This window comes from Ranitomeya variabilis, chromosome 2 (genome assembly GCF_051348905.1).
Source record: "Ranitomeya variabilis isolate aRanVar5 chromosome 2, aRanVar5.hap1, whole genome shotgun sequence".
NCBI lineage: Eukaryota > Metazoa > Chordata > Amphibia > Anura > Dendrobatidae > Ranitomeya > Ranitomeya variabilis.
In genome coordinates this window covers 995433042-995460137 of record NC_135233.1, presented here as the reverse complement: position 1 = coordinate 995460137, position 27096 = coordinate 995433042, and the positions used below count along the sequence as shown (strand labels likewise).

Genomic DNA, 27096 nt, shown 5'->3' with positions numbered 1-27096 from the left:
CGGCGCAGGCGTACTTTGTCTGCCCTGGTGAGGGCAGAGCAAAGTACTGCAGTGCGCAGGCGCTGGGCCTCTCTGACCTTACCGGCGCCTGCGCACTGCAGTACTTTGCTCTGCCCTCAACAGGGCAGACAAAGTACGCCTGCGCCGAAGCAGCGCCGCTGAGACCAGAAGAGGACATCATGGAATGAAGATAGGAGGCGCCGGAGCAGACCTGAGACGCCCATCGGAGCGGGACCGCCCCTGGGTGAGTATAATCTAATGTCTTTTTCTCCTCTTTCAGGTAACATCGGCGGCTTATCTACAGCATTACAGAATGCTGTAGATAAGCCCCTGATGCTGGTGAGCTTACCTCACCATCGATTTTGGGGGTGACAGGTTCGCTTTAAGGTCCCTTCACACTGAATGATACCGCTGATGTTTGCGACGCTGCAACGTCGCAAACCCGACATCGCAACGTTGCAATCGCAGCAGTCACAGTGAACAATTTTCTTCACAGGGAGTGTATGATGCATGACACCCCAGCGATGAAAACGGCCGGGACTGGGATCTGCCATGCTCAAGAATGCCCCTTGCGATGTTGTATCCCACTGTCACACGCAGCAATTGCCGCCGTCACAGTGGGGTATCGCTGAAACGTTATGGATCGGATGCTCGTTCAGTGTGATGGGGACCTTAGTAATGATAGCAACCATTTAATTGCAGCTGTACCCCTGAAAAAAATGGATCGCCCCCATGGGGCCGTGGGGTACTCGGTACCGGGTCCTGCGGTTCACAGGGGAATGTCACGGTGGCTGGCCCGGTCCATGGCCCCGGGACGTCCAAGTAAAAGGGAAAGGTCTTTAAAGGGATAAAGTTTGTGTTTGTGATGCCACCTGTGGTATTCGGTCAGGGTGACCGACACTGCTTTAAGGGGTCCGCTGGAGTGATGCTATGGCAGCTAGATGGTATACCTTCCCACAGGTGACGTATGTCCCCAGGGCTTCCCGGTGTGTAGATGGTGGATGGTGAGAGGCGCAGAGAAGAATGAGGACACAAGGTTGCAGTCTCTTTACCTTTACTGAAGACTTCAACATCCACAGTCCAGGGCACCAGATCACAGGGCAGGCAGAATCTGGCCGATTTGGAGGCAAGTCCAGAGTCTCCTTTGTCCAGGTGGAAATCAGTAGCCTTCCCTTGTTCTGCCTTGGTGTAGTCCCTTACTGCCTATGGCTTCACATAAGGGTCTCACAGATGTGGTGTTTGTCTCTCTGTCCCCCATATTCAGATAGGACAATACCCGTATGACTGGTGACTTGAGGCTGTTTATAGGGACTCTAGCACGCCCCGGCCTGAAGAGTGCCACTGTGCCTCCTGGGTGTTGGTGCGGACAGTTAACCTGTAAGTAGCTGTCCTGCCGGTCTCTGAAGTAAAGCATAAAGGTCCTTACTCCCTCGGTGTTCCAGCTACCGGGATTCCGCACCTCAGAAGGAGGCAGCCTGTGCAGGGCTGGTCCCCTTCTGGTATCCTCGCCTTTGCTTTGCTTTCCTTGCACGCTAACTGCAATACAGTTCTGCCTTCTGAATGTCTCTTCCCAGGAGCTGCAGCACTTCAGGCTGCACGGCTCCTCTGCTTCCTTTCCCTCTGTCTCCCTGACCGGAACTGAACTCTTTCCCTCCAGATCAGGATGTTCTTATAGGGGAATTCACCTTAAAACAGGCTTAGAGCTCCACTTGGCAGCCACTTTGGCCACTTGGTAGCCACTTTGGCACATTCGTCACCTCGGTAGCCACTTTGGCCACTTGGTAGCCACTTTGGCACATTTGGCACCTCTGTAGCCACTTTGGCCACTTGGTAGCCACTTTGGCCACTTGGTAGCCACTTTGGCACATTCGGCACCTTGGTAGCCACTTTGGCCACTTGGTAGCCATTTTGGCCACTTGGTAGCCACTTTGGCACATTTGACACCTCCGTAGCTACTTTGGCCACTTGGTAGCCACTTTAGCACATTCGGAACCTCAGTATCCACTTTTGCCACTTGGTAGCCACTTTGGCATATTCGGCACCTCGGTAGACACTTTGGCCACTTGGTAGCCACTTTGGCACATTCGGCACCTCTGTAGCCACTTTGGCCACTTGGTAGCCACTTTGGCCACTTGGTAGCCACTTTGGCACATTCGGCACCTCGGGGGCCACTTGGTAGCCACTTTGGCACATTCAGCACCTCAGTAGCCGCTTTGGCCACTTGGTAGCCACTTTGGCACATTCGGCACCTCGGTAGCCACAATGGCCACTTGGTAGCCACATTGGCCACTTGGTAGCCACTTTAGCACATTCGGCCCCTCGGTAGTCACGAGTCAGAGTCACATTATTCTGATGTTTGACTTTGATAAATGATCATGTCCTAAAATGGACACCGTACATTTTCATAACTGCCATCTTTGTACGGTCAGTGCACCTGCGCTGTGGCTTCAATCCATGTCAGTTGGGGGTCATGGAAAGGTTGCCATCAATTCCTATGGGAAAATTTTTGCTTAAAATGCGATTTTTTTTAAAAAAAACTACAAATCGGATCGACTCCAAAAATACATAGCACACCTGTCCCCACCGAGGGCTTCAAAACGCCACCTGAATGGGGTCTCTGCGCTGAGCGGTTCGGGCCGCATTAACCCCTTTACCCCCAAGGGTGATTTGCACTTTAATGACCGGGCCAATTTTTACACTTCTGTCCACTGTCCCTTTATGAGGTTATAACTCTGGAACGCTTCAATGGATCACGGTGATTCTGACATTGTTTTCTCATGACATATTGTACTTCATGATACAATATTACCTGGGTTTATCTGTGAAAAAAATGGAAATTTGGCGAAAATTTTGAGATTTTCGCAATTTTCCAAATTTGAATTTTTATGCACTTAAATCACAGAGATATGTCACATAAAATACTTAATAAGTAATATTTCCCACATGTCTACTTTACATCAGCACAATTTTGGAAGCAAATTTTTTTTTAGTTAGGGAGTTATAAGGGTTAAAAGTTGACCAGCAATTTCTCATTTTTACAACACCATTTTTTTTTAGGGACCACATCTCATTTGAAGTCATTTTGAGGGGTCTATATGATAGAAAATACCCAAATGTGACACCATTCTAAAAACTGCACCCCTCAAGGTACTCAAAACCACTTTCAAGAAGTTTATTAACCCTTCAGGTGTTTCACAGGAATTTTTGGAATGTTTAAATAAAAATGAACATTTAACTTTTTTTCACACAAAATTTATTTCAGCTCCAATTTGTTTTATTTTACCAAGGGTAACAGGAGAAAATAGACCCCAAAATTTGTTGTACAATTTGTCCTGAGTACGCTGATACCCGATATGTGGGGGTAAACCACTGTTTGGGCGCATGGCAGAGCTCGGAAGGAAAGGAGCGCCATTTGACTTTTCAATGCAAAATTGACTGGAATTGAGATGGGACGCCATGTTGCATTTGGAGAGCCCCTGATGTGCCTAAACATTCAACCCCCCCACAAGTGACACCATTTTGGAAAGTAGACCCCCTAAGGAACTTATCTAGATGTGTGGTGAGCACTTTGACCCAACAAGTGCTTCACAGAAGTTTATAATGCAGAGCCGTAAAAATAAAAAATCATATTTTTTCACAAAAATGATCTTTTCGCCCCCAATTTTTTATTTTCCCAAGGGTAAGAGAAGAAATTGGACCCCAAAAATTGTTGTGCAATTTGTCCTGAGTATGCTGATACCCCATATGTAGGTGTAAACCATTGTTTGGGCGCAGGGCAGAGCTCGGAAGGGAAGGAGCGCCATTTGACTTTTCAATGCAAAATTGACTGGAATTGAGATGGGACGCCATGTTGCGTTTGGAGAGCCCCTGATGTGCCTAAACATTGAAACCCCCCACAAGTGACACCATTTTGGAAAGTAGACCCCTTAAGGAACTTATCTAGATGTGTGTTGAGCACTTTGACCCAACAAGTGCTTCACAGAAGTTTATAATGCAGAGCCGTAAAAATAAAAAATCATATTTTTTCACAAAAATGATTTTTTCGCCCCCATTTTTTTATTTCCCCAAGGGTAAGAGAAGAAATTAGACCACAAAAGTTGTTGTGCAATTTGTCCTGAGTACGACGCTACCCCATATGTGGGGGTAAACCACTGTTTGGGCGCATAGCAGAGCTCGGAAGGGAAGGAGCGCTATTTTACTTTTCAATGCAAAATTGACTGGAATTAAGATGGGATGCCATGTTGCGTTTGGAGAGCCCTTGATGTGCCTAAACATTAAAAACTCCCACAAGTGACAACATTTTGGAAAGTAGACCCCCTAAGGAACTTATCTAGATGTGTTTTGAGAGCTTTGAACCCCCAAGTGTTTCACTACAGTTTATAACGCAGAGCCGTGAAAATAAAAATTCTTTTTTTTTTCACAAAAATGATTTTTTAGCCCCCAGTTTTGTATTTTCACAAGGGTATCAGGATAAATTAGACCACAAAAGTTGTTGTCCAATTTGTCCTGAGTACGCTGATACCCCATATGTGGGGGAGAACCACTGTTTGGGCGCATGACAGAGCTTGGAATGGAAGGAGCGCCATTTGCAATGCAGACTTAAATGGATTGGTCTGCAGGCGTCACGTTGCATTTGCAGAGCCCCTGATGTACCCAAACAGTACAAACCCCCCACAAGTGACCCCATATTGGAAACTAGACCCCCCAAGGAACTTATCTAGATGTGTTGTGAGAACTTTGAACCCCCAAGTGTTTCACTACAGTTTATAACGCAGAGCCGTGAAAATAAAAATTCTTTTTTTTTTCACAAAAATGATTTTTTAGCCCCTAGTTTTGTATTTTCACAAGGGTATCAGGATAAATTGGACCCCAAAAGTTGTTGTCCAATTTGTCCTGAGTACGTTGATACCCCATATGTGGGGGGGAACCACTGTTTGGACGCATGACAGAGCTCGGAAGGGAAGGAGCGCCATTTGGAATGCAGACTTAAATGGATTGGTCTGCAGACGTCACGTTGCATTTGCAGAGCCCCTGATGTACCCAAACAGTACAAACGCCCCACAAGTGACCCCATATCGGAAACTAGACCCCCCAAGGAACTTATCTAGATGTGTTGTGAGAACTTTGAACCCCCAAGTGTTTCACTACAGTTTACAACGCAGAGCCGTGAAAATAAAAAATCTTTTTTTTCCTACAAAACTTATTTTTTGGCCCCCAGTTTTGTATTTTCCCAAGGGTAGCAGGAGAAATTGGACCCCAAAAGATGATGTCCAATTTGTCCTGAGTACGCTGATACCCCATATGTTGGGGTAAACCCCTGTTTGGGCACACGGGAGAGCTCTGAAGGGAAGGAGCACTGTTTTCCTTTTTCAACGCAAAATTGGCTGGAATTCAGATCGGATGCCATGTCCCATTTGGAGAGCCCCTGATGTGCCTAACCAGTGGAAACCCCCCAATTATAACTGAAACCCTAATCCAAACACACCCCTTACCCTAATCCCAACAGTAACCCTAACCACTCCTCTAACCCAGACACACCCAACCCTATTCCCAACCGTAAATGTAATCCAAACCCTAACCCTATCTTTAGCCCCAACCCTAAATGTAGCCCCAACCTTAGCCCCAACCCTAGCCCTAACCCTAGCAATAACCCTAGCCCTATCACTAGCCCTAACACTAGCCGTAACACTAGCCCTAACCCTAGCCCCAACCCTAGCCCTAACCCTAACCCTAGCCCTAACCCTAGCCCCAACCCTAGCCCTAGCCCTAACCCTAGCCCCAACCCTAACCCTAACCCTAGCCCTAACCCTAGCCCCAACCCTAGCCCTAACCCTAACCCTTACCCTAGCCCTAACCCTTGCCCTAACCCTAACCCTAGCCCTAACTCTAGTCCTAACTCTAGCCCTAACCCTAACCCTAATGGGAAAATGGAAATAAATACATTTTTTAATTTTTTTATTTTTCCCTAACTAAGGGGGTGATGAAGGGGGGTTTGATTTACTTTTATAGCTGTTTTTTTAGCGGATTTTTATGATTGGCAGCCGTCACACACTGAAAGACGCTTTTCATTGCAAAAAATATTTTTTGCGTTACCACATTTTGAGAGCTATAATTTTTCCATATTTGAGTCCACAGAGTCATGTGAGATCTTGTTTTTTGCGGGACGAGTTGACGTTTTTTTTGGTAACATTTTCGGACACGTGACATTTTTTGATCGCTTTTTATTCCAATTTTTGTGAGGCAGAGTGATCAAAAACCAGCTATTCATGAAATTCTTTTGGGGGAGGTGTTTATACCGTTCCGCGTTTGGTAAAATTGATAAAGCAGTTTTATTCGTCGGGTCAGTACGATTACAGCGATATCTCATTTATATCATTTTTTTATGTTTTGGCGCTTTTATACGATAAAAACTATTTTATAGAAAAAATAATTATTTTGGTATCGCTTTATTCTCAGGACTATAACTTTTTTATTTTTTTGCTGATGATGCTGTATGGTGGCTCGTTTTTTGCGGGACAAGATGACGTTTTTAGCGGTACCATGGTTATTTATATCAGTCTTTTTGATCGCGTGTTATTCCACTTTTTGTTCGGCAGTATGATAATAAAGCGTTGTTTTTTGCCTCGTTTTTTTTTTTTTCTTACGGTGTTTACTGAAGGGGTTAACTAGTGGGGCAGTTTTATAGGTTGGGTCGTTACGGACGCGGCGATACTAAATATGTGTACTTTTATTGTTTTGTTTTTTTTAATTTAGCTAAAGAAATGTATTTATGGGAATAATAAATATTTTTTATTATTATTTATTTAGGATTTTTTTTTTCTTTTTTACACACGTGGAGAATTTTTTTTTAACTTCTTTACTTTGTCCCAGGGGGGGACATTACAGATCGGTGATCTGACAGTGTGCACAGCACTCTGTCAGATCTGCGATCTGCTGTTCAGGGCTGCAGGCTTACCAGCGCCTGCTCTGAGCAGGCACTCGGTAAGCCACCTCCCTCCCTGCAGGACCCAGATGCCGCGGCCATCTTGGATCCGGGACCTGCAGCAAGGAGGGAGGTAGGAGACCCTCGGAGCAACGCGATCACATCGCGTTGCTCCGGGGGTCTCAGGGAAGCTCGCAGGGAGCCCCCTCCCTGCGCGATGCTTCCCTATACCGCCGGTACACCACGATCATGTTTGATCGCGGTGTGCTGGGGGTTAATGTGCCGGGGGCGGTCCGTCACTGCTCCTGGCACATAGTGCCGGATGTCAGCTGCGATATGCAGCTGACACCCGGCCGCGATCGGCCGTGCTCCCCCCGTGAGCGCGGCCGATCGCGTATGACGTACTATCCCGTCGGTGGTCATACGGGCCCTCCCCACCTCGACGGGATAGTACGTCTAATGTCAGAAAGGGGTTAAACTTATAGGAAGAAACCTTCATAGGAACATGACGGGAAGATAACCAGACTAGATCCCCAACCCGAAGCCGGGAACCAACACACGGTTAGCAAAACGTTGAGCCTCCTCCTGAGACAATACCAAATTGTCCACCACATGAGCCCAAATCTGCTGCAACCTGTCAACCACAGAATCCACACCAGGACAGTCAGAAGGCTCAACCTGCCCCGAAGAAAAACGAGGATGAAAACCAAAATTACAAAAGAAGGGTGAAACCAAGGTAGCCGAACAAACCCGATTATTAAGGGCAAACTCGGCCAATGGCAAGAAAGCCACCCAATCATCCTGATCAGCAGACACAAAGCATCTCAGATAAGTTTCTAAAGTCTGATTAGTTCGCTCAGTCTGGCCATTTGTCTGAGGATGAAATGCGGAAGCAAAAGACAAATCAATGCCCAGCTGAGCACAAAAGGCCCGCCAAAACCGAGAAACAAACTGAGAACCTCTGTCGGACACAATATTCTCCGGAATACCATGCAAACGAACCACATGCTGAAAAAACAACAGAACCAAATCAGAAGAGGAAGGCAATTTAGGCAAAGGCACCAAATGGACCATCTTAGAGAACCGGTCACAAACAACCCAGATGACAGACATCTTCTGGGAAACCGGAAGATTAGAAATAAAATCCATAGAAATACAGTGCGGCAAAAAAGTATTTAGTCAGTCAGCAATAGTGCAAGTTCCACCACTTAAAAAGATGAGAGGCGTCTGTAATTTACATCATAGGTAGACCTCAACTATGGGAGACAAACTGAGAAAAAAAAATCCAGAAAATCACATTGTCTGTTTTTTTATCATTTTATTTGCATATTATGGTGGAAAAGAAGTATTTGGTCAGAAACAAAATTTCATCTCAATACTTTGTAATATATCCTTTGTTGGCAATGACAGAGGTCAAACGTTTTCTGTAAGTCTTCACAAGGTTGCCACACACTGTTGTTGGTATGTTGGCCCATTCCTCCATGCAGATCTCCTCTAGAGCAGTGATGTTTTTGGCTTTTCGCTTGGCAACACGGACTTTCAACTCCCTCCAAAGGTTTTCTATAGGATTGAGATCTGGAGAATGGCTAGGCCACTCCAGGACCTTGAAATGCTTCTTACGAAGCCACTCCTTCGTTGCCCTGGCGGTGTGCTTTGGATCATTGTCATGTTGAAAGACCCAGCCACGTTTCATCTTCAATGCCCTTGCTGATGGAAGGAGGTTTGCACTCAAAATCTCACGATACATGGCCCCATTCATTCTTTCATGTACCCGGATCAGTCGTCCTGGCCCCTTTGCAGAGAAACAGCCCCAAAGCATGATGTTTCCATCACCATGCTTTACAGTAGGTATGGTGTTTGATGGATGCAACTCAGTATTCTTTTTCCTCCAAACACGACAAGTTGTGTTTCTACCAAACAGTTCCTGTTTGGTTTCATCAGACCATAGGACATTCTCCCAAAACTCCTCTGGATCATCCAAATGCTCTCTAGCAAACTTCAGACGGGCCCGGACATGTACTGGCTTAAGCAGTGGGACACGTCTGGCACTGCAGGATCTGAGTCCATGGTGGCGTAGTGTGTTACTTATGGTAGGCCTTGTTACATTGGTCCCAGCTCTCTGCAGTTCATTCACTAGGTCCCCCCACGTGGTTCTGGGATTTTTGCTCACCGTTCTTGTGATCATTCTGACCCCACGGGGTGGGATTTTGCGTGGAGCCCCAGATCGAGGGAGATTATCAGTGGTCTTGAATGTCTTCCATTTTCTAATTATTGCTCCCACTGTTGATTTCTTCACTCCAAGCTGGTTGGCTATTGCTGATTCAGTCTTCCCAGCCTGGTGCAGGGCTACAATTTTGTTTCTGGTGTCCTTTGACAGCTCTTTGGTCTTCACCATAGTGGAGTTTGGAGTCAGACTGTTTGAGGGTGTGCACAGGTGTCTTTTTATACTGATAACAAGTTTAAACAGGTGCCATTACTACAGGTAATGAGTGGAGGAAAGAGGAGACTCTTAAAGAAGAAGTTACAGGTCTGTGAGAGCCAGAAATCATGATTGTTTGTTTCTGACCAAATACTTATTTTCCACTATAATATGCAAATAAAATGATAAAAAAACAGACAATGTGATTTTCTGTATTTTTTTTTCTCAGTTTGTCTCCCATAGTTGAGGTCTACCTATGATGTAAATTACAGACGCCTCTCATCTTTTTAAGTGGTGGAACTTGCACTATTGCTGACTGACTAAATACTTTTTTGCCCCACTGTATGCGTCCAGGGCCTCTCAGGGACCGGCAAAGGCAAAAGCAACCGACTAGCACGGGAACAACAAGGCTTGGCACGCGCACAAGTCCCACAGGACTGCACAAAAGAACGCACATCACGTGACAAAGAAGGCCACCAAAAGGACCTACCAACCAAATCTCTGGTACCGAAAATACCAGGATGGCCAGCCAACACAGAACAATGAACCTCAGAAATCACTCTACTAGTCCATCTATCAGGAACAAACAGTTTCCCCACTGGACAGCGGTCAGGTTTGTCAGCCTGAAATTCCTGAAGAACCCGTCGTAAATCAGGGGAAATGGCAGAAAGGACCACCCCTCCTTTCAGAATGCCGACCGGTTCAAGGACCTCAGGAGAATCAGGCAAAAAACTCCTAGAGAGGGCATCAGCCTTAATATTCTTAGAATCCGGAAGATACGAGACCACGAAATCAAAACGAGAAAAAAACAAAGACCATTGAGCCTGTCTAGGATTCAGCCGCTTGGCAGACTCGAGGTAAATCAGATTTTTATGATCGGTCAAGACCACAATACGGTGCTTAGCTCCCTCGAGCCAATGTCGCCACTCCTCAAACGCCCACTTCATAGCCAACAACTCCCGATTGCCGACATCATAATTGCGTTCAGTGGGCGAAAACTTACGGGAAAAGAAGGCACACGGTTTCATCAAGGAACCAACAGGATCCCTCTGAGACAAAACGGCCCCTGCCCCAATCTCAGAAGCGTCAACCTCAACCTGAAACGCAAGAGAAACATCCGGTTGATGCAACACCGGGGCAGAAGTAAATCGGCGTTTAAGCTCCTGAAAGGCAGAGACAGCCGCAGAGGACCAATTCGTCACATCAGCGCCTTTCTTCGTCAAATCGGTCAAGGGTTTAACCACACTGAAGAAGTTAGCAATGAAACGGCGATAAAAATTAGCAAAGCCCAAAAATTTCTGAAGGCTCTTCACAGATGTGGGTTGAATCCAATCATGAATGGCCTGAACCTTAACCGGATCCATCTCTATAGATGAGGGAGAAAAAATGAAGCCCAAAAAAGAAACCTTCTGCACTCCAAAAAGACACTTAGACCCCTTCACAAACAAAGCATTATCACGAAGGATCTGAAATACCATCCTGACCTGTTTCACATGAGACTCCCAATTATCGGAAAAAATTAAAATGTCATCCAAATATACAATCATGAATTTATCAAGATAAGTCCGGAAGATATCGTGCATGAAGAACTGAAAAACAGATGGAGCATTAGAGAGCCCGAATGGCATCACAAGGTATTCAAAATGGCCTTCGGGCGTATTAAACGCAGTTTTCCATTCATCACCCTGCTTAATACGAACAAGATTATATGCCCCCCGAAGGTCAATCTTAGTAAACCAACTAGCCCCCTTAATCCCAGCAAACAAATCGGAAAGCAGAGGTAAAGGGTATTGAAACTTGACCGTGATCTTATTCAAGAGGCGATAATCAATACAGGGTCTCAAGGAGCCATCCTTCTTAGCAACAAAAAAAAATCCCGCTCCCAACGGTGAAGAAGATGGCCGAATATGTCCTTTCTCCAAAGACTCCTTAACATAACTCCGCATGGCGGTATGTTCAGGCACAGACAGGTTGAAAAGTCGGCCCTTAGGAAACACAGCCTGGAATCAAGTCAATCGCACAATCACAGTCCCTATGCGGTGGAAGGGAACTGGACTTGGGCTCATCGAATACATCCTGAAAATCAGACAAAAACTCTGCAATTTCAGAAGTGGAAGAAGAGGAGATTGACATCAAAGGAACGTCATTATGAACCCCCTGACATCCCCAACTAGTCACAGACATAGACTTCCAATCCAACACAGGATTAAGTGCCTGCAACCACGGAAAACCCAGCACGATAGCATCATGTAAATTATGCAACACCAGAAATCGACAATCTTCCTGATGGGCTGGCGCCATGCACATGGTCACCTGTGTCCAGAACTGGGGCTTATTTCTAGCCAAAAGTGTAGCATCAATGCCCCTTAACGGAATTGGGTTCTGCAAAGACTGCAAGGGAAAACCACAACACCTGGCAAACTCAAAGTCCATTAAGTTCAAGGCGGCGCCTGAATCCACAAACGCCATGACAGTAAATGATGACAATGAGCAGATCAAGGATACAGATAATAAAAATTTAGGTTGTACAGTACTGATGGTAAATGAACCAGCGATCCTCTTTGTACGCTTAGGGCAGACTGAAATGACATGAGAAGCATCGCCACAATAAAAACACAACCTATTCTGACGTCTGAATCCCTGTTGTTCCGTTCTAGACAGAATCCTATCACACTGCATTTACTCAGGCATCTGCTCTGAGGACAACGCCACATCGCGCACAGATCTGCGCTCCCGCAAGCGCCGATCAATCTGAATGGCCAGACATAGAATCACTCAGACCGAAAGGTGTGGGAAACCCCACCATAACATCTTTAATGGATTCAGAAAGACCCTTTCTGAAAATTGCCGCCAAAGCATCATCATTCCATTTATTCAACACAGACCATTTTCTAAATTTCTGACAATACAATTCTGCCGCTTCTTGACCCTGAGACAGGACCAACAAGGTCTTCTCCGCTTGATCCACAGAATTTGGTTCATCATATAATAGTCCTAAAGCCTGAAAAAAGGCGTCTACATTAAGCAAGGCCGGATTCCCAGATTCCAGGGAAAATGCCCAATCCTGAGGATCGCCACGCAGCAGGGAGATGACAATTTTAACCTGCTGAATGGAATCACCAGAGGATCGAGGTCTCAGAGCAAAAAACAGTTTACAGTTGTTTTTAAAACTCAAAAATTTGGACCTGTCCCCAAAAAACAAATCAGGAGCAGGAATCTTAGGCTCTAAAACTGGAGTCTGAACAATATAATCAGAAATACCCTGTACCCTAGCAGCAAGCTGGTCTACACGAGAAGCTAATTCCTGAACATCCATGCTAACACAAGACTCCTTAGCCACCCAGAGAAAAAGAGGGAAGAAAAGGCAAAGCAAACTGCAGAAAAAAAATGACTCAACACCTTTCTTCCCTTCTTCTGAGATGCATTTAACTCATAGTGGGCCAGTTGTACTGTTATGATCCGGTGACTTTGGAGCCGCAAGAACTTTCTCTGGAGTAGGTGGAAACTGTACTGACCGTAAAACCTGAACTAACACCGCAACTAGAAGTAGCCGTGGGGTGTGCCTAACAAACCCTAGACACCTCGACACAGCCGGAGGACTAAATACCCCTATAGATAGAAATAGGAATACTACCTTGCCTCAGAGCAGAACCCCAAAGGATAGGCAGCCCCCCACGAATATTGACTGTGAGTAGGAGAGGAAAGACACACGCAGGCAGAAAACAGGATTCAGCAAAAGAGGCCACTCTAGCTAAATAGGGAAAGATAGGACAGAATACTAAGCAGTCAGTATTAAAACCCTTCCAAAAATATCCACAGCAGATAATACAAAAAGTTCCACAATCTAACTAAAGACATGGAATGTATATCTGCCACTCCAGAGAATCCAACAAGACTGAGAAAATACTGACACAATCTAAGCTGGACAAAAAACACTGAATAGCACAGAATTATTAAGCACACAGCATGTGTGCCACAGAAACAAAACCAGACACTTATCTTTGCTGATTTGGCAGAAGGCAGAAGGAACCAAACCAGGACCAAAACCTCCCAACAACCATGGACAACTGGCAAGGACTAATGAATCCTGCACGCCTAAATACCCCAGTCAGAACTGCAATCAGCAGATACACCTGACCAGGACTGCAACTCAGGGGCAACTGCATTACCACCTACAACCACCGGAGGGAGCCCGAAAGCAGAATTCACAACACACCTCTCCATTACTTACACCAGGGATTGATAGCAGCTGACATTACGCAGCTGACATCAACCCTAAAAATCATTACACATACCAGAATTAAATGCTTTGGCGGCTGGGAAAAGCAGTAGAGTTAGCGATATTCCCAGGCGTCGGGTGCTAACTACAACTGTCATCATCCTTGCCTCATCTCCCTGCGAAGCATTTCTGCTGTATTTACATGCGCTGATCTCAGGCCGCTAAACGAGTGTGATCGACAATAGTGAAGTCGTTTGCTTGTTTTCCGGCCTCTTTACACCAACTGAGAAAGAATGATGGGGACAGAACAATCACAATTAGATCAATCTGTCCCCATACAGTATCATGTTATCAGCAGCACATCTACAGTTTACACCGGCGATGTGCTGCTGAGAACAAGGATTTCTGTTCCCACATAAACAGTGAAATCACTCGATGAATAGGCAGCATTTTGCTTGTTTAGTATAATACACCCCATAGTCCTCCATATATTATAATGTGTTCCTCAGTCCTCCATATAGTTTAATACACTCCTCAGTCCTCCATATAGCATAATACACTCCTGAGTTCTCCATATAGTATAATACACTTCTCATAGTCCTCCTTATATTAAAATACACTGCTCAGTCCTCCATATAGTATAATACACTCCTCGGTCCTCCATATAGTATAATGTACTGCCACAGTCCTCCAAATAGTATAATACACTCCTCATAGTGCTCCATATAGTATAATGCACCGCCATTGTCATCCATGTAGTACAATTCACTTCTCATAGTATAATGCACCCCATAGTTCTTCATATAGTATAATGTATTCCCCATAGTCCTCGATACAGTATAATGCAGCCCACATATAGTATAATGATGCCACTCCAGAGTATAATGCAGCCACCTCACAGAATATATTGTAGCCCCCTGAGTATAATGTAACCCACAGAGAATATAATGTAGCCCCCTCATATAGTATAATGCAGCCCCTGCATATAAATGGTAGCCCCCTCATAGAGCATCATGCAGCCCCCCATAGAATATAATGTAGCCCCTCCATAGAATACAATGCAGCCCTCCTCATATAGTATAATGCAGCTTCCCATAGAATATAATGTAGACCCCTCATAGAGTACGATACAATCACCCCTCATAGAATATAATACAGCCCCCATAGAATATAATGTAGCCCCAGAGAATGTAATATAGCCCCCCATAGAATGTAATACAGCCCCCCAGAATATAATACAACCCCGATGGAATATAATGTAGCCCCCATAGAATGTAATACAGCCCCCCATAGAATGTAATACATCACAGCCCCCATAGAATGTAATACAGCCAGCCCCCATAGAATGTAATACAGCACAGCCCCCATAGAATGTAATACAGCACAGCCCCCATAGAATGTAATGCAGCCAGCCCCCCATAGAATGTAATAAAGCCCCCCAATAGAATGTAATGCAGCCAGCTCCCATAGAATGTAATAAAGCCCCCCAATAGAATGTAATACAACACAGCCCCCATAGAATGTAATGCAGCCAGCCCCCATAAAATGTAATGCAGCCTGCCCCCAAAGAATGTAATAAAGCCCCTCCAATAGAATGTAATACAGCAATGTAATGCAGCCAGCCCCATAGAATGTAATGCAGCCAGACCCATAGAATGTAATGCAGCCAGCCCCATAGAATGTAATGCAGCCAGCCCCCATAGAATGTAATGCAGCCAGCCCCATAGAATGTAATGCAGTCAGCCCCCATAGAATATAATGCAGCCAGCCCCCATAGAATGTAATGCAGCCAGCCCCCATAGAATGTAATGCAGCCCACCCCCAAAGAATGTAGTAAAAAAAAACAATAGAATGTAATACAGCAATGTAATGCAGCCAGCCCCATAGAATGTAATAAAGCCCCCCCCCCATAGAATGTAATACAGCAATGTAATGCAGCCAGCCCCATAGAATGTAATGCAGCCAGCCCCCATAGAATATAATGCAGCCAGCCCCCATAGAATGTAATGCAGCCAGCTCCCATAGAATGTAATAAAGCCGCCCATAGAATGTAATACAGCACAACCCCCATAGAATGTAATACAGCCCCCCCAATTGCCCCACAATCCAGTTATCACTTATTGATATAAAAAAAAAACACTCTCCTCACCTCTCCTCGTGCCCTGCGCTGCTCCCGGCTCCGGTCTCAGCAGCTGCGGTCTGCCCGGCCACACAGCAGGTGCGCGATGATATGATGTCATCGCGCACCCGTAGTGTCAGAGGCAGAGTGGGGAATGATGGGAGAGGGAGCGACAGTGGACACGCTCTCCTACATCATTGCATTCAGTTGAATGCGGGGCGGGCGATCGGGGGGGAATGATAGCGGCAGTGGCCCACTCCTGGCACCGGCCCTTCTGGCATTTGCCAGAAGTGCCCGATGGCCAGTTCGGCCCTGGATGGAAGGAAAGATAAGGGTGCTCTAATGGTTTCAGAAAAATCCCATTACCAGTAAGTAACTAAAACTTTAATGATCACCTATGGTAACACCATGAGAGAATTACAGCAAAAAATAAGACCTCAGGGACGTCAGCTAGGAGTACACTTGCTGTGGTGACCTTCATACTGTATAGAGTGTTTATGGTATCATACTTTATATAGGGGTCTGTGTTGCATCTCATACTGTATATTGGGGTCTTTGTTGAATACTATAATATATGGAGGGCTGTGGTGATCATCTTACTGTGTGGGGTGCTGTGGGGCATCATACATTGTAAAGGGTTTTTTAGGGTAATCATACCGTGTGGGGGCATAATACACTATGGTGGTCATGGATGGGGTATCATGGTGCATGAGACCACTTAGGGACTTTAGTATGGGCAAAATAACGGTAAGTGCTGCAATACATATCCTTCTCCGTTAAAAAGTTGGGAGATATGCCCTTCTGTGACTGTAATGCGATAGGACATTCTATGGGTAATCTTTTATTTTTATGTTTACCCCTGCTCAGGAGCCTTATTACAATAAAAAGCACTGCTGGCCATTATTAGGGTATGCTCACACTAGCGAATTAAAAAAATATTTTTACTCACTTGTCATCAGTGTGCAATCCGTTTTTTCACTCGGCAGCTATTAATCTTTTCCAGAACCATTTACAATTTCCTATGCTATAAAATTGTAATTAGCCGGAAAAAATAGCATGCCATACTGATAGTCTGTATGACATGCAATTTTTTTCTTATGCCCTACCCATTTCAGTGTGAAATTATAGCATGATGCAATTGCAGCGCCCCAGAGTCCTGGTCGTTGCAGTACTGATGCTCCGCCGCAAAGGGGAGTGATGGTACGTCTGATGGCACTGAAGGAGTTCACCTGACCAGGTATCACAGACACCAATACACTTCATAGTCTGGCCTCCAGGGGGAGCTAAGGGCGCTATGTATTAGGCCACTCCTCACAATCTGGTAAAACTGGGGGTTAGATAGAAAGTTAGTCAGAAAGCTGACTGGGTTGGAACCGGGCAACATCCTGTTGCAGAGGGTGTTGCGGGGGAAGATTCAGGGGGCTCCCTGTCAGGGGTGGGATCCTGACAGAGGCCCAGCGAACAGGAAAGAACGTTAAGGAACCGCGCCTGCACTACATTGCGGTGGTATCTCAAGAAAGGACACGAAGTGAGGTTTATTGTGAAGAGTGAGAAACGAGATCAAAGTAAAAAGGAGATAAAAGCCAGTAGGAGTCGTGCTGTAAGATCGAGGCAACACCCTACTGAGGCGCGTAGCCGGTGGCCAGGAACGCCGAGGAAGTATTGGGCTCCAAGCATTACTTCAAACCAACGGCAGGACAGTTAATTATAGGTTGGCTGTCTCACCTAAATCACCTAAGCAGACATAGGGGGCAACTGTGGGAGAGGGGCGTCACTAGGGTTCCGGAAGAACTCCAGGCCTTCCCGTCATACGGGTGCGTCCTAGCCATATCATCTGGGGGACGGAGAAGAACATCAGAATAGACATAAGTTGTGAGAAAGAACATCAGAAACAGACACAACAGTTGTGAGGACTATCCCGTGGTGCTCAGCAGGGAAGTACTACAACACACAGGCGCTAGAAGGTAGGCACAGATTTCCACCTGCAAAGGGAACTCTGGAGGTGCCATTGGACCGGCCGGTCTCAGACAGCCTTGTTAACCGTACTCTGGATTGAGGATCTTGAGGCCTTCAGTAAAGAGGTAAAGAGACCGCAACTCTGTGTCCTCGTCATTTATTGCTACCTGCACCGCACACCACCATTTACACCTTTCATTGGACGCCTCTTAGCAGGGTCACGGACCGGGTCTAGCCACCGTGACAACCCCAGAACTGAGACAGAGAGGCCCGGTACCGAGTGCCCGGCGGCCCTGCGTCTGGGGGCGCTCCACGCTTTTTTTATCGGATTACGTTAGTCCAAATTATACGGCAGTATGAGCACAAAGAGGGGGGCTGTTATTATTATAGGGGAAGCAAGGAGGCAATATTATTATAAGAAATCACAGTGGGTGTTTGTAGCATTATAAGGCAGTGTAGGGTCATTATTATAAGGGGTCAGGAGGGAGTATTATTAAAGGAGGTACAGGGGAATTAATATAAGGTAGCACAAGGGCTGAATGATTTCCTCAATACACATAACATTGTAGGTTAGTTAATTTAGTGAAAAACATGTGCAATTGGTGGAGAAAGGTTGAATTTGATGAACTTAGGTATTTTTTCAACCTATGTAACAAGGGGAAATGATTACTGTATGGTGCTGTACAGATTTAAGGAGGCATCGGGGAATTACTATAAGGCAGCGCAAGTTGTGTTTTGTGTAGAGATGGTAGAATGTGAAGGGAGTCCTGGAAAAGCAGTAAAGTAAAAATATCTGTGTATTATATTTTAGAGGGACGAATTATGGACGAAAGAGAAGGTCATGACAGTCTGGATCGAATGCAAAGGGAAAAAAAAATGAACGTCAACAATCAGCGAGACGTCACTGGTGAGAACCTGCACGGCACACACATATATGGTCTGCAGAACACTGATGCAGAACGGATATTACCATTATACAGTCACTGTATGGTGGTGATATCAGTCCTAGTACAGTGGTTTTGGTTAAAGGGTTTATCCAGGTTTGGTGTTAAAATATGTAGTCACTCTGTGTGAGTGCAGTGCTGACTTCTGAATCCTCACAGTGTGTGCAGTGCGCGCTGTCAGAATTCTTCGGTGCCGGGAGCGGGAGATCAAGTGACCAAAAGTATGCGGTTTGAATTCATGTGGTAACGTGCTTTGCTCAATACAATTGAATTTAGAAAAGCAGAGTACGCTTAGTCAGAATGTGGTTGGAAGTGCAGAAATCGCATACTTTCTGTCACATGACAGCCGCTCCCAACGCCGGCATCAGAGAATCCTAACCTAACCTGGACAATTCCTTTAACGATCAGTCTGGTGGTATTATTAATACAATATATTGCTGGTGATATTTGGTTATGGTATGTTGGTATTTGTTATATTGCAATATTATTATTGCGGTATTGAATATGCAAATTGCCTCTTCTGAGAAAAAGGGGACTTAACTCTATAGCACCACCTGTTGGAAGTAGCGATCCTACAAGTCACAATCAGCCCTTTAACGAGTCGTGCAATATGACGTAGGATAAAAGCCAATCAGTATCTCAATTCGCAGACACGGTGTTTCGGGCTGTTGGCCCTCATCAGTGCAAAGCATGAGAACTGATTTGGCTAGGTGAGAGGCTCTGGACTGGGGTCTAAGGGGTAACGTTTCTCCTTATGGAGAGTGACATACCAGCTGGCTTGTCAAGGTAAGGAGGCTTATTCGCCGTGCAATGCTCCTCTGGAAAATTAAATATGCAAATTGCCTCTTCTGAGAAAAAGAGGACTTAACTCTATAGCGCCACCTGTTGGAAGTAGCGATCCTACAAGTCACTATCAACCCTTTAACGAGTTGTGCAATATGACTTAGGATAAAAGCCAAATCAGTATCTCAATTCACAGACATGGTGTTTCGGGCTGTTGGCTCTCGTCAGTGCGGTATTGTAATTATTATTCAATCTGAAATGGTGGTATTCTTGCTATGATTCGAAATATTGGAAATCTTGATTTCTTTCAGGCAGTGTTATATTAGTGATAGATAGTGCATCGGTGATAGATATTAGTGCATCAGTGCACTCAATTTCTTACAATTGTAAGGTGGATGGCCCACGGAATCACAGCCAGCAGAGTTACCAAAAGCAGAAGTGACTGCTGCATGACTTATGGCTCAGACTGCTTGTCTGATTTGCATGGGGGTGAGGTGGAAAACAGATGCCCATGGGCTGCAGGTGCAAACCCTGCACTTTCGGCATGGTACTGAGTGGAAGACAAAGCGAAGAAACTGAAGACACTCTCAGCCATCCAATCTAAAATCACCTCTACTTGTTCTGGCCTCACCATTCATCCATCCTTATTCATGCCTACAAAATTACACAGAACGTTTTGTCGTCTGCATGAACCAGAGGAAGGAGTTTCATGCATAGATCCACCACAGACTCTCTCCCCCTTCAGCAGCAACACCACCTGCACCAGCAACACAGCCGCATCCCCTATTTGATGCTCTCCTCCATGTTTTAGTCCCCAAAATAGTGCAGAGTATTACACAGAAAAAGAGAGAACAGCAGATTATTATACTGCCTGTTTTCAGTGTACACCCCCCAAAAAATCAATTAAAAAAAACCCCACAAAAATAGTGTTGGCTACCTCCTCCTCATCCACCTCTTCCACCTATGTGTCCACCCGCTCCTCAACCTCCTTCTCCACTTGAGCCTCCACCTCATGGTTCAAGATTTAGAAAATTTTATGCTGTTATATTAAGTCATTTCCCTATCCACAGTTGTTTGCAGGACAATTGTCCTGCTCTTACCCTCATTTAGCTTCCTGTTGCAACTTCCTAGGTCTTACTATGAACATTTTACAGACATGTTAAAGCACCGAAGTTCGGGTCGCCTTTGACTTCTATTGGGTTCGCGGTCAAGGTCGAATATCGAAACAAACTTTCAATTGTATTTAGGCCGAACTCGATGAACCTGAACTTCCAGGGGTCTGCTCATCACTAATGATCACATGTCACAATTAAAATGATGATCTCTCAGTGGGCAGAATGTTATACAGAAGGAAGAGCTGAGCATATTAATATACAATTTTGTGGGAAGAGGTTCAGGATAACACAGTTTCATAGTTTTAAGGCTGAAAGGAGTTCATCCAATTCAATCTTTATTCAGAGCAAGGCGAAAACCTCATGAACCAGATGCTAATTGTCCCATGTTAGGAAAGATCCATATATGGAAATCAGACCAGTTCCCATCACAGAGTCTGTTATCCATAATATGCACTATTATATTTTTATATTTATCAAGAAAGGCATCCAAATCCTGCTATGGGTGTGCTTAAGAGTCTAGTGGGCGATCCCAATGATTGACAGCCATGTCTGTATGGACACTTATACAGAGAAGGATGTCAATTACTCAATAGTACTGGACTCAAATGTCTGGAATGAGCAGGGATTTGCCTCACTGTATGAGACAAGAATACATCTTTTTTTTTTATAGAAAACTATACATCAATCTGTTCAACTCCTCTTCTTATAGTTTATCCAATGTTATGCACCACAACCATTTTGCATTTAAGAAGAGACGTGTCAATGAAGCTAAGCCGAGTTGAGGGTGCCACTAAGCAGACTCTTCCCCCTTTACCCGCCCTTTCTTAAAATTGTGTTTTCTTAGAAATGTTGCTTTCAGGTTCTTTTTAAAATGTTTTGGTGTTTCTCATTAATTCTCCAAGAATTCTCTTAGGATTTCTTAGCTTACCTTACTGATATCTTGAATAAATCTAGAAAATAAAATACATAAATGTAAAGCAACCTTGAACTTAAAAAAATATGCAAAGATACTCACAGCTCTAGCTTTTTTTTAGCTAGAGTGGTGAGTATTTAGAGCCACAGTGATCCAACTCACCGCAGTAGTTTCTCCTTATAGTCCGGAGCACAGAGGTATCTTTGGCAGGACGTGATGCACGGAGAAACGAAATCATCTCCATGGACACGTAATCTTCTTTATTTAGTCATGTATATACAAATAAATAACATGTTTAAAACATGCTTGCTACTGACATCTACGTATTTAAGGTGCTGTGGCACCCTTAATCATGATGTGCACCTGAAAGGTGTAGATGTCAGTAGCATGATTTAATCATGTTATCCATTTGTATATAGTTACCTAAATAAAGAAGATTATGAGTTTGTGGAGCTGGATTTCTTTTCCTTTCATTGAGAGAACATACCAACTCCATGCAGCTATTTATTTGATTAGATGAAGGCACATTGCCAAAACGCGCGTCGGGACTTTGATTTGAAAACTTAGAATTTTGACGTTAGTTATTATCATTTTAGTTTACAGTGACTCCAGCTAATGTCTTCATATCAGAATTATGAGCCGTAGACATGAATCACTTATAATCATAATGATTTATTGTGGTGTTCCAAACATTGTCTGTCCATGATTTTTTTACAAGTTGTCCAGAAAAAATTAAAAGTAAATTTGGCAATCCTGGTCTTGGGCTTGGCTCCACACCAGCGGGAAGTTATAAATATATAAGGTTATTCCTTTGTTTTATACCTTTATCTATTATCATTATGTTCACTCAGGCACTTTTTTTGTATTCTGGATAGTTTTATTGTAAAGAAATTTATAATCTTCTATATTTTACATGGGGTATCAACTATAATTACTTTATGTGGTTAATCTTATAAATCTTTGATATACTGTATATTACACACACTACTGATTTTATTATTTACTTGACCTCAGCATTATAGAGGCTTCCTTCTGTCTGTCCACCCAACCATTTCACAACACCACCCCACTCCCACAAATCCCAACAAAATGAACACTCGTAACACCTTTTCTTTGTATTAATAGGCCAAATTGGCCTTTTATTATACAAACTACTACAATAAATAACTTGGCAGTAAGAAGGATCTTGGAACTCCAAAACCTGGGGGAAACTACCGTATTATATAATGATAAACCATCCAGCATTACCTACAGCCACAATCACAGGCTCGGGGGACACCTTTGTTGCCTGAAAACTTTTTCCATAACACCGACTCCCAGGTACCCCACACTGAACAGTCCAAAATCTGCCAAGCAATTAACCCAGATCCAAACATACACCATGTTCCAAATTATTATGCAAATTACATTTTTCTCGGATTTTCCTAAATGGTTGGTACAAATGACAGTCAGTCTAATAAAAGTCATCACCCGTTAGAGTACAGATTGAATTTTATTGAAGAAACCTCCCAATGATAACAGTATAATCTCCAAAATGAATAAAAACTCAAAATGCACTGTTCCAAATTGTTAGGCACAGTAGAATTTCTAAACATTTGATATGTTTTAAAGAACTGAAAATGCCCATCTCTTCACAGTATGATGATCACTCTTAAGTTTTCGTGAAATATCTAATGTTTTCATACCTTGTCCTGGGTATTGCACTATTTAACGCGTTTCAGCAGCAGAGAGATTAATTTTATTTCCCATATTGCTTGAAACCTGTGGCCTGCTTAATAATGTGGAACATCATTTTTAAGTAGTTTTCCTTTAATTAGAATGACCTGGAAAACTAATTATCACATGTGTTTAAGATTGATTTCAGTGAACCATTGAGCCCTGAGACACAATACCATCCACGAGTTTATTTGAAAAACAAAACGATTAAATCTTTATGACACTTAAATCCAATTTGCATAATAATTTGGAACATGGTGTAAAGGAGAGGATACCATCCACCCGTACAAGTCCCCACCACAATTTTGCCACCAACTCCAAGAACCTCCTCACCAACGCCACAGCATTATCTAACTCCTCAAAATGCGAGTCACCCCACCAAAAGAAATGCCTGTTCCACTCCTTCTTGAATGCCCAAAGCCTACAAATAAATCCCAACTGCATTCAGATGCACCCAATCATGTCGCCAAAAAATTGCCTCCCCAGACTCCAGATCTGTGAGCCTAACTACAACATCTATGTTCTTTGCAATAAAACTTCCCACTGCCCTGTTCACTTTTTTCCTGGTCTTATTAATCCTTTCCACATATCAGGCAGCGGGCTCAATTGTTCTGGGCACTATATCCATTCACATTAGCTTGATTTTTGGATAAGTTGTCCATAAACGTAAAACTATATCCAATCACACTAGCTTAATTTTTGGATATGTTTTCCATAAAAGTAAAACATCGTTGCAGATGTCCCTAATCAGATCCGTATGTGAGGTGGCCAGGGTGGTAGTCATGGTGAGGGGCTGCTATTCTGGCACACCCTGGTACCCCACAAAGAAAAGATAATGTCCTGTCTGTCATGTTGTTTGTGTGTAGTGCACCCCACTCACTTTTGGGTTGGAGATCTCCTCAGGTTACATGGTCCTGGCTCCAGATGTGACCATACATTGACAGACTCTGAGTCCATTTGTAACGGATGACTCCCCAGATCATTACTTCCTACATGCAACACCAGCACATCTGGGGAACAATCTAACCACTTAAAGCAGTGAAAATCAGGCAGCACCGGTCGACAATTCATGCCTCGAATACCAATCCATCTCACTACCACCTCTTGCCCCAGAACACCCAACTAGTGCCCGTTTTTATGCACGTCAGGCCTCAATCAGGACATCTTGCTGCCTAAGCAGTCCCCTCGACAGGAGCATTGCTGGGGAGGACAGTTGCCATCTTTTTATAGCCTGAGACACTAGAGCTCGCAGGCCCGGTCACATGACCACCTGAGGGCTCACCCAGCTACCTGGAAGGATTTCTCCCATGTTGAGAACTGTGGCTTGGAGCAGGAGAAGGGACAGGCAGGTCACGACGAAGAGGGTTCCGAGAAGTGCTCCTATGGTGTCGCCGAGGCCTAGAAGCTGCATCAGAGGAAAGTCTCTAAGGTAGTCTCAGCCTACGTGCATGCCAGGTTGATGGAACTGAAGCCTTAATCCCAGCATATGAGCCCTGACCTGCTTCTTCCATGCAGCCTACAGCAGGCTTCAGCTGCTCAAGAATGTCAGGATTGCTGCCAGTCAGGGTAAGGAGACAAGATGAGGAGGGCACATGATCTTTGCTCTTTGTGCCTGGTGCCGATTGATAGCCCCCCTTCTTAGTAAAGATATAGGCCTGCTCTATTGTCAACAACCCCTTGCCCTCTAACCAACCGCTCTAAACGTTTGACCCCGTAGACCTCGCACTTCTACCTTTATTAATTTATCCCCTCTGCTTGCCCTACAAAGCAAAGTCACTGATCATTGCACCCATGGCTTTGCTGTGGGCTTCTTTTATCCTTTATATTAGCTTGTATATATTAATACAGCTCATTAGCCTGGATTACTAAATATTCACTTCTATTTCTACCTCTTTCTGTGAATTTGTGTGATGTCATTTGCTGGTTGACTCACTTTTTTTTTATCGGTGTTTGTATTCGTTCTTTACATATTTAATAAAGATGTTACATACCTCTATGACTCCAAGTTCTATATACACGCTATTTTGTAGGTTTACATCTACCGTATATTGTGCTGGGAAGAACCCGAACCAGAGAACAGAGGAAAGGACGAAAAGACCAGACAAGGATCAGTATAGTATTAAATTAATTGATTCAATTTTATTATCAGATAATAGGCAATATACAAAAATGTTAAAAAGTATTAAAAATGTGCACACCAGAATATATAATGATCAATAGTTGCCCCCCCTCTCTCTTTAAATAAAAGTCTATAACAAAGTCTGCTATATAGATGAAAAAATATATAACAAGGTATAAAATTCTATGGCAGTTAGGTATATATTTACCATGCAACAGAAACAATAAAGTGTTAAAAGAAACCAAAACTGATTGTAATATGTGCAAAAAATGGTGCAAAGATGAAACAGTTTTAGAGCACTAATAAAAATTGTTATAAAACAGGTACCGTAGTACCCTAAATGTGAAGTGCAGTGATAGACAAATAATGCCAAAGGGTAAAAAGTGCTCAAGAGGGTTGCAATAGGTATATGGACCTTACCACAATATGCAGGATATAGCGGGGGGATTTGGTTCGGTGTGCGCACGTGCGCCCCTGTGTGCGCATGTGTGTATATTGTGCACACAAGAGAAAATCCAGTATACTGTGCCAATTAAAAAGGTACAGCTTTTATTAAATGAAACTAAACAGAGTTGATATATCAATGCCACAGAGTAAATCCAAAGTCAGTCCATATAACAATTAAGGTCACTACTTGGTCATAGTGGGAAGATATACCAACATAGACCCAACCTACAGCCTATATGAAAAGTGCATCGTGCCTTCCATTTTCATGGTCCCATATAATATCCCATATAAGGTGTTAACTGCGTCCTTCATGAAATAATGGCAAACTATATTAATGGATAGCACTTACATTAGGGGTGGTCTGCCGTGTGTGGTTTTTCCCCAAGCGCCCCAATGCGCGTTTCTTCCCTTTGTCAGGAAGCGAACCTGACGAAGGGACGAAACGCGCGTTGGGGCGCTTGGGGAAAAACCACACATGGCAGACCACCCCTAATGCACAGTAAGTGCTATCCATTAATATAGTTTGGCATTATTTCAAGAAGGACGCAGTTGACACCTTATATGGGATATTATATGGGACCATGAAAATGGAAGGCATGATGCACTTTTCATATAGGCTGTAGGTCGGGTCTATGTTGGTATATCTTCCCACTATGATCAAGTAGTGACCTTAATTATTATATGGACTGACCTTGGATTTACTCTGTGGCATTGATATATAAACTCTGTTTAGTTTCATTTAATAAAAGTTGTACCTTTTTAATTGGCACAGTATACTGGGTTTTCTCTTGCGTGTTTATTGATATTTGTCAGTTTTTTGTGCTATGGTAATTTGAGGGTTTTTTGTATTATGATGCAATAAAGGATATGGTTTTCTGCAGGATATTTGAGTATCTTTGACGAAGGTATAAAAGAGGAAACACAAGTTGTGGAGACACCCGACGGGAATTGATTATACACAAGATATGACGTAAAAGTCACTACAACCGACATGTCTGCAGGTCTCCAACAGTTATAATGGTGTCTAAACTAAGTTTAATTTTTTATTCTACCTGAACCACAGAAAAGTTGAGAAATAGTGCTGTGGAAAATACTATATACTCCAACTTACAAATTCCAGTAAATAATATATCTTTTGTTATATACTTTTTTAATATTGGAGCCTATGGGTGACAGATACTGTTGGCATATGATAAATGTTTACAGTATGTCAAGCTTTTCGATACATTTTTATTACATATCTGTTAAATAAATGCTATGATAGCCAATAGGTGACAGAAGTTTGTGATGCATGCCCAACAGATACATCCATCATTCATAGACTATAATGGCATCCATTTAATGAGTATATCATGAAAAGCCATAGAAAAGTTCATCATTGTCTATGGCTGTTGAATGCCACAGTTTGACATGTGTCACAAACA

General features: G+C 43.8%; 1 protein-coding gene across 2 annotated transcripts in view; it reads right to left on the bottom strand.

Annotated features, from left to right (window-relative positions):
* LOC143808442 (beta-galactoside alpha-2,6-sialyltransferase 1-like) overlaps positions 1-27096 on the bottom strand; it is a 136346-nt gene that overhangs the window by 100816 nt on the left and 8434 nt on the right. The window lies entirely within an intron of this gene.